Source organism: Opisthocomus hoazin, chromosome 3, assembly GCF_030867145.1.
Source record: "Opisthocomus hoazin isolate bOpiHoa1 chromosome 3, bOpiHoa1.hap1, whole genome shotgun sequence".
NCBI lineage: Eukaryota > Metazoa > Chordata > Aves > Opisthocomiformes > Opisthocomidae > Opisthocomus > Opisthocomus hoazin.
The window spans coordinates 9,513,024-9,521,256 of record NC_134416.1 but is presented as its reverse complement, the minus strand read 5'-3'; the positions used below and the strand labels follow the sequence as shown (position 1 = coordinate 9,521,256).

At 46.6% G+C, this 8,233-nt stretch overlaps 1 long non-coding RNA gene across 1 annotated transcript; it reads left to right on the top strand.

Moving 5' to 3' along the window:
• The first annotated feature begins 685 nt into the window (after positions 1–685).
• Positions 686–3,822, top strand: LOC142360814 (uncharacterized). The gene is made up of 3 exons (XR_012763374.1): positions 686–825; positions 3,339–3,383; positions 3,509–3,822. It is a non-coding gene; the product is annotated as an uncharacterized LOC142360814 (long non-coding RNA).
• Positions 3,823–8,233: the final 4,411 nt, after the last annotated feature.

Sequence of the window (8,233 nt, the reverse complement as noted above, 5' to 3'; positions counted from 1 at the left end):
ACTGCTTTCCTCATAAAGATCGCAGGTCATTTGTGCTTGTCACCTACAGGTACATGGAGCATATAGGTCCATAGAGACACTCAAACAAATCTGTAGCTACCGAAGAGCAAATTTCTCTGTTTAAGTTATATTAGCTTTCCCTGATCATCCAGTCGTTCTCACATGTTGGCATGCAGTCTCATCGTAGTCAGGAGTCGGCAAAACTTCAGGCACAGCAAGAATAAGCTCACACATGAGTACAGATGTACCCTAAGATAGTTAGGTAGCCACATTACCATAGTAACTGCATGCTGTTGCATTAATTTCAGCAAAACAAATGAAGCTTGTAAGTCAAAGCTTATCTACGCAGAGCAGTGCAATAACACGTAAAGAAACTGCAACAGTTCTGAATGAGACAGACAGGCTTTGCTGTCTGGGTTACGCTGCTTTTCAGGAGGGCTGATTGCCTGGTTGGAAGACTTCAAGCTAGCCTGCTTTCAATATCTGAGCTGATATGTTCTGGTACAGCTTAGGTATATCTGCACAGCACTGCACTGAGCCATATAGGACCAATCAGAAGTATGAAAAAACCTCTACAGTACTGGACAGATTTTCAAAATGTGGTTGTTACAGAAGCATGTAGCAGGTTTTAGTATTCCACTTCTCACTGGTGAGGTTTGCTTAGCATCTTTTACATATTAGTAAAGGCAGGATGAATTGTTTTTTGCAGGGAAAAAGAGAAATTGGCTAAGATGGGCTGAACTCCTCATTTTGCTGCTGTTGCCAGAAGTCCGCCCTGTTTTCTTTGAAAAATGAAAAAAACATACTCACCAGGGGCAAACACAGGTACAAAATTCTAGTTTGTTTGAGCTGACTTAAAGTAGCCTTGCCAGGAGAGGAGCAGGCAAGCACATGGCTTGTTGGCCAGTCTAATTGCCAAAACACAGGCTATGTGTTGACTTCCCCTTTAGTCAGAAGTTTGTGGAAGTGTTATAAAAAGGAGAGTCTTACTAATCCAGGATCTTTGGTGTCAGAAGGAAGAAAAGAAAACCATTAAAAAGCAGGAAGACAATGATGCAAGGAAGAATTGGCAACAGAAGCCATCCCATTCCTTAGGGTTGTCTCAGGTGAAGCTGAAGCTGGAGAAAATTGCCTCATTTTGGAGACAGTCCTGTCTGGGCTGGAACTGGACAGAGGTGGGATTCACCTCAACAACATTAGTTATATCTAGTGAGGTCACAGAAACACAGAATCACAGAGTGTTCGGGGTCTGAAGGGATCTCTGCGGATCATCTAGTCCAACCCCCCTGCCAAAGCAGGGTCACCTAGAGCAGGCTGCACAGGGCCTCTTCCAGGCGGGTTTTGAATAACTCCAGAGAAGGAGATTTCACAGCCTCTCTGGGCAGCCTGTGCCAGTGCTCTATCACCCTCAAAGTAAAGAAGTTGAACAGGACTGGGCCAAATACTGACCCCTGAGGGACACCACTAGCTACAGGCCTCCAACTAGACTCTGCGCCGCTGATGACAACCCTCTGAGTTCTGCCATTCAGCCAGTTCTCAGTTCACCTCACTGCCCACTCATCCAGCCCACACTTCCTGAGCTTCCCTAGGAGAATGTTATGGGAGACAGTATCAAAAGCCTTTCTGAAGTCGAGGTAGACCACATCCACTGCTCTCCCCTCATCTACCCAGCCAGTCATGCCATCCTAGACAGCTATCAGATTGGTCAAGCATGATTTTTCCTTGGTGAATCCATGCTGACTACTCCTGATAACCTTCCTTTCCTCCACTTGCTTAATGGTGACCTCTAGAATGAGCTGCTAGATTCCTTGCTCAGGGGCATGCACTGATCCTGAGCATGGAGGAAGTGATGCTTAAATAGCGACCAGCTCTCTTGGATCCCCCTACCTTCTAGAGCCCTGACCCACAAGATTCCTCCAAGTAGGTCCTTGAAGAGACCAAAAGATCATTTGCATTGAACCAAAGTCCCTTTGTAGGTGATGGAGGCATCTGCATAGGGCCATTGAGACACAAGACTTGCTCAGGCACAAACATCAGGAGGTGAGAAATAGCTCCTCATATGTTTCCTTTTCTCTCTTGTTTACACTAAATGGTGTGTAGGTCCTTATCTCAGATACATAGCCCTGAACTGTGGACCTTTAGAGTGTAAATCAGCTCTAGATGAAGATACCTAACCTAGGTATATACCTGTGTGCTAGGTAATTAACTCCCGTTGTCGTTGATGGAGATCCAGTGGAGCCTAAGGAGCATTTAGTTCTCCCCAAAGTAGACTGGTCAACTAATAAACCGCCTTCTCTGCACTGACTGTTTTAACTGTATCTCCAGAAACTAGAACAGGATTAGAAACCTGTGGGTTCAACTGTAGAAATCCATAGGCAGACACCTAAATTCAGCTGTCTTGGCCGGGATTTGAAACTCTCCCTCAAAATCACACGAGATTATTCCCTTTCTGGTTTACAGGTTTTCATGGAAAAATCCAAGTTCATGGAAACTATTGTCTGGATTAAATGATGCCTTTGACTGGACATGTTTGTGAGTGAGGAATCTGTGGTTAGTGCCAGAGAGACTCAGCCCTGCACAGCTAATTTTCAAGCTTGTTCAAGCCCAGGATTGAAAACTCTTATGTTCCACACCCCACAAATGCACTTCATCTGCAGGCTGCTGGGGAAAGAGTTCAGGGCTGGTCCTGCATGTATAAATAACTGCCTAGTTATGATAAGAGGGAGCAAGATCTCAAACCAATTTTGCATATTCTAGCTACTCAGTAGCCAGGCTATTCAATCGCATACTGTTGTGTGTGAATGCACAGTGAATGTCTGTCATCTGAAGCGCTACTCTTATCTCTTCATGACCTTTTGGTATAACTGTTTTAGATTCCTCTGCAATCCCAAAGATTTACTAGGCTTATTTTTAGGCTGGTCTTCACAAAGGGGAAAAATAAAATACAGGTTCTTCATAGAAACATCTTAAAGTAACTGTGGGGCAATTTTTACACGATCCATAAATATGACAGAAATTGTTAGCCATGTTAAATGTCTTTTATAGTATAATTCTTGGTTGGTGTTGCCATGGGAGTAAAATCTCACTTCACATATGGTTTACTGTGATTTTTAGCAATTATCATCTTAAATTGTCTCCTTATAAGAAAGATATAAGGAGTGGTCAGGAATACATATGTCAGTACACAGGCACAAAGGACTCTACCTAATTAATAAGCAAGCAGCTGTGTTCCTCTTCCGTGTCTTGTTGATTTATTTTACTTTCTCCAGATTTTGTGTCTTCTTCATTTAACAGTATTTGGTGTGTCACTAAAATGTCATCACCATTCCTCTTCACAGCACAGCTGAGTAATCTGGAAAACAGCCTTTGTCCTGTAGCAGCAGGTAAGTATGGATGTTTCATGTGGTGTACTGAGGGGTTTGTTCTGTGTCTCCAGAATGCTCCAGCAGCTGCCTCTCACAAGTCCTTTCACTTTCCTCTCCTTAATTATTCTCCCTTTCTTGTTTAGTATGAGGTTAATCAAACAAGGTGGTGAAGGATTTAAGAACAAGTTGACAACGGATGATCTGTAGTGATTTACCAGGTAATAACCCTATCGTGGAGTTCAAAATGCAGCATGACGTGTGTGAGGAACTTCTTTGTGTCTCTTTCTTCTCATACAACTGAGAAGGAAGGTAATGTATTAACGTTGCTTTTGGGGGTTAAACAGGAGGGACTGTTGAAATATTACTTAGCCTCTGAGATACATTCACAGGGCCATGATCTCATTGCAATTACAGAGACATGGTGGGACAGCTCACATGACTGGAATGCTGTCATACATGGATACAGACTCTTTAGGAAAGACAGGCCAACAAGGCAAGGTGGTGGAGTGGCTTTGTATGTGAGGGAGCAACTGGAATGTATTGAGCTCTGTCTGGGGGTGGATGAAGAATGAGTTGAGAGCTTATGGGTTAGAATTAAGGGACAGGCTCATAAAGGTGACATTACTGTGAGTGTGTACTACAGGTCACCTGACCAGGAAAAGGAAATTGGTGAGGCCTTCTACAGGCAGCTGAAAGTAGCCTCACAGTCACAGGCCCTGATTCTCATGGGGGACTTCAACCACCCTGACATCAGCTGGGAAGACCACACAACCAGGCACATGCAGTCCAAGAGGTTCCTGCAGAGCATCAACAAAAACTTTCTGATATAAATGGTGGAGGAGCCAACGAGAAGAGGTATGCTGCTGGAACTTGTACTGACGAAAAAAGAGGGACTGGTTGAGAATGTGAAGTTTGGAGGTAGCCTCGGCTGCAGTGACCATGAAATGGTGGAGAGCAGGATCCTGCATGGAGGAAGAAGGGCAATAAGTAGGATCAAAACCTTGGACCTCAGGAGGGCTAACTTTGCCCTCTTCAAGGACATACTTGGAGGAATCCTGTGGGTCAGAGCTCTAGAAGGTAGGGGGGGTGCAAGAGAGCTGGTTGCTGTTTAAGCATCACTTCCTCCATGCTCAGGATCAGCGCATCCCCCTGAGCAAGAAATATAGTAAAGGAGGCAGGAGAGCCGCATGGATGAGCAAGGAGATTCTAGTGGAGCTCAGGTGGAAGAGAAAGGTCTATGGAATGTGGAAAGAGGGACAGGCCACTTGGGAGGAATACAGATATGTTGTCAGAGGATGTTGGGATGCAATGAGGAAGGCCAAAGCCCACCTGGAATTGAAGCTGGCAAGGGAAGTCAAAAACAACAAGAAGGGCTTCTTTAAGTACATCAGCAGCAAATGGAAGACTAGCGATAATGTGGGGCCGCTGCTGAATGAGGTGTGTGCCCTGGCGATGGAGGATACAAAGAGGGCAGAGCTACTGAATGCCTTCTTTGATTCAGTCTTAACTACTAAGGCTGGCCCTCAGGCATCCCAGTCCCTGGAGGTAAGAGAGGAAGCCTGCAGAAAGGAAGACTTCCCTTGGTCGAGGAGGATTGTGTGAGAGATCATTTAAGCAATCTGGACACCCACAAATCCATGGGCCCCGATGGAATGCACCTATGAGTGCTGAGAGAGCTGGCAGATGCCATTGCTGAGCCACTCTCCATCATCTTTGAGAGGTCCTGGAGGACAGGAGAGGTGCCCGAGGACTGGAGGAAAGCCAGTGTCACTCCAATCTTCAAAAACGGCAAGAAGGAGGACCCAGGGAACTACAGGCCGGTCAGCCTGACCTCCATCCCAGGAAAGGTGATGGAGCAGCTCATTCTAGAGGTCATCATCAAGCAAGTGGAGGAAAAGAAGGTTATCAGGAGTAGTCAGCATGGATTCACCCAGGGGGAAATCATGCCTGACCAATCTGATAGCTTTCTACAATCTCATGACTGGCTGGGTAGATGAGGGGAGAGCAGTGGATGTTGTCTACCTAGACTTCAGCAAGGCTTTCGACACAGTCTCCCATAATATCCTCCTAGGGAAGCTCGGGAACCATGGGCTGGATGAGTGGTCAGTGAGGTGGATTGAGAACTGGCTGAATGGCAGAACTCAGAGGGTTGTCATCAGCGGCGCAGAGTCTAGTTGGAGGCCTGTAGCTAGTGGTGTCCCTCAGGGGTCAGTACTGGGCCCAGTCTTGTTCAACTTCTTCATCAATGACCTGGATGAAGAGTTAGAATGTACCCTCAGCAAGTTTGCTGATGACACAAAACTGGGAGGTGTGGTGGATACACCGGAAGGCTGTGCTGCCATTCAGTGAGACCTGGACAGGCTGGAGAGTTGGGCGCAGAGGAACCGGATGAAGTACAACAAGGGCAAGTGCAGGGTCTTGCACCTGAGGAGGAATAACCCAATGCACCTGTACAGGCTCAGGGCAGACCTGCTGGAGAGCAGCTCTACTGAGAAGGACCTGAGAGTGCTGGTGGACAGCAAGTTGCCCATGAGCCAGCAGTGTGCCCTGGTTACCAAGAAGGCCAATGGCACCCTGGGGTGCATGAAGACGAATGTGCCCAGCAGGTCGAGGGAGGTTCTCCTCCCCCTCTACTCTGTCCTAGTGAGGCCCCATCAGGAGTACTTCATCCAGTGCTGGGCTCCCCACTTCAAGAAAGACAAGCAACTACTACTGGAGAGAGTCCAGCGGAGGGCTACCAGGATGATGAGGGGGCTGGAGTATCTCTTCTGCAAGAAAAGCCTGAGGGATCTGGGCTTGTTTAGGCTGAAGAAGAGAAGGCTGAGAGGGGACCTTATAAATGCTTATAAATATCTAAAGGGTGGGTGTCAGGAGGATGGGGCCAGACTCTTTTCAGTGATGCCCAGCAACAGAACAAGGGACAATGGGAACAAACTGAAGCTTAGGAAGTTCCATCTGAACATGAGGAAGAACTTCTTCACTCTGAGGGTGGCAGAGAACTGGAACAGGCTGCCCAGTGACGTTGTGAATTCTCCTTCTCTGGAGATATTCAAAACCCACCTGGATGTGGTCCTGTGCAGCCTGCTGTAGGTGACCCTGCTTTGGCAGAGGGGTTGGACTAGATGATGCCTTCCAACCTCTACCATTCTGTGGTTCTGTGATTCTGAGATTCTTTTGGGTAAGGAGAGAATTGTAAGCAGCACCTTTTTACCTGTTTACACATTTCACATTTCACATTCTTACTACCTTTTTTCACATCTCCCCAGATGAACAGAGCTACACATTAATCATTTTTGCCTATCAATGGCATCAGTGGACATGTCAGGTTTAGCTGATTTCAACTCTCCCTTTCCAATGAGGTGGCCCAGGGTTTTTATACCATGGGACTAGCAGGTCTCGCAAGCCTGTCCTCCAGATGACCCAACCTATCAGCAGTGTGGCTGAGCCTGCTAGTTATCCTCCTGGCAATGCATCCATGCAGAAGTCGGGCACGACACAGGCTGTCATGTTCACAGCTGCTCCAGAAGATCCTCTATGCCTGATATTTTGTCAGTGACTCAGGAACATCATCTAAGTGAGGACTCCAGGCTGCCAGCAGACTGAAATATCCGCAGAACTCCATTATGAGGACGACCACAAATATGGGAGACGGTCTGAGGACAGCCCTCAGCTTTGACTCTTCTGTGTTTGGGTTTTTTTTCAGCTCATTGGAAACTAGAGCTGCATTCAAGTAACTGCAGGTTGGAGAATCCTTTTCTGGGGATTTTAGCTGCATGGGGCACGAAAGCCATTTGAAGCTTCCCTGACCTGTGGTTCACACGGATGAGCTGCACTCTGCAGCCTGGTCCATCATTAAGGATGTTCTGATCATGTCCTCTTTGCTTATGTGCCATATAAGGAAGTGGGGCTTTTTTGTTTTATTTTAATAAATGCTTTGTCCACCAGTCTGATTTCTTTCCCCTGAAAAGCTATTTATCGTGCAATCATCCCTCTGGCAGCACAGGTGGTGATAATCCAAGTCACAGGCCTTAACAGAGAAACCACATCATCAGCAAGTCACAGCTAATGACCATGCTTTTTCCTTGCTCCTCATGAATTTATTCTCATGTCCAGCACTCCACTACTTGGAGTAAGAGTGAAAGATTTGCAGCAGCAGCATCGTAGGAACACTCTAAATCCTTGCATGGGGCTGTCCCTTTGCTGAACGTTTAATTCCACAAAGGCGGGTGAATCCAGGACATTAACAAGGTGAGCAGCAAAGTCACACCTTGGGCTGGGAAGTCTGGAGGCGCATCATGCAGCAGAGGGAACATCTGAGGACACCACCAGTATCTCTGCAGGTGCTGAATGAGGGTGTGGGACAGTGGGAGCAAAACAGCTATGCTGCAGGGCAAGTCTTGGTTTTCATGAAGAAATACAGAGGTGTTTTGGCTGACTCTCGTCTGGGAAGGCAACGTGAAGGAAGACACTTTCTTCCTGCTACTGGCCATTTGCACAGCAAAGTTTTTTACAGCAAACACAACCCTTGCAACCACATCATGGTGCTCCACCCCAGAATCGGTGAAACCAGTGGCTGTTTTTTTAGAAAATTAAGCCATAAAGAACTCAAATGAGAGTCAGAAGATAATTAGTTAACAGGTCTTGTGCATTGATTTCAGTACCTGGTGTGGGTATCTCAGGAGCTCTGGGCTGAGATGAGGCTGCAGACAGATACTTGAAGTGAGTGGATTGCTGCTGCCAGTGTAATCTCTATAAATCAGCTATATCTCTGTTGACTTCAGTGACACTCTGCTGGATTTATACCTGAAAGCAGACACTGACCTTAAGCACATGGTTTGAAAAGGGTCCAGTCGTACTCAGCCAAAGCC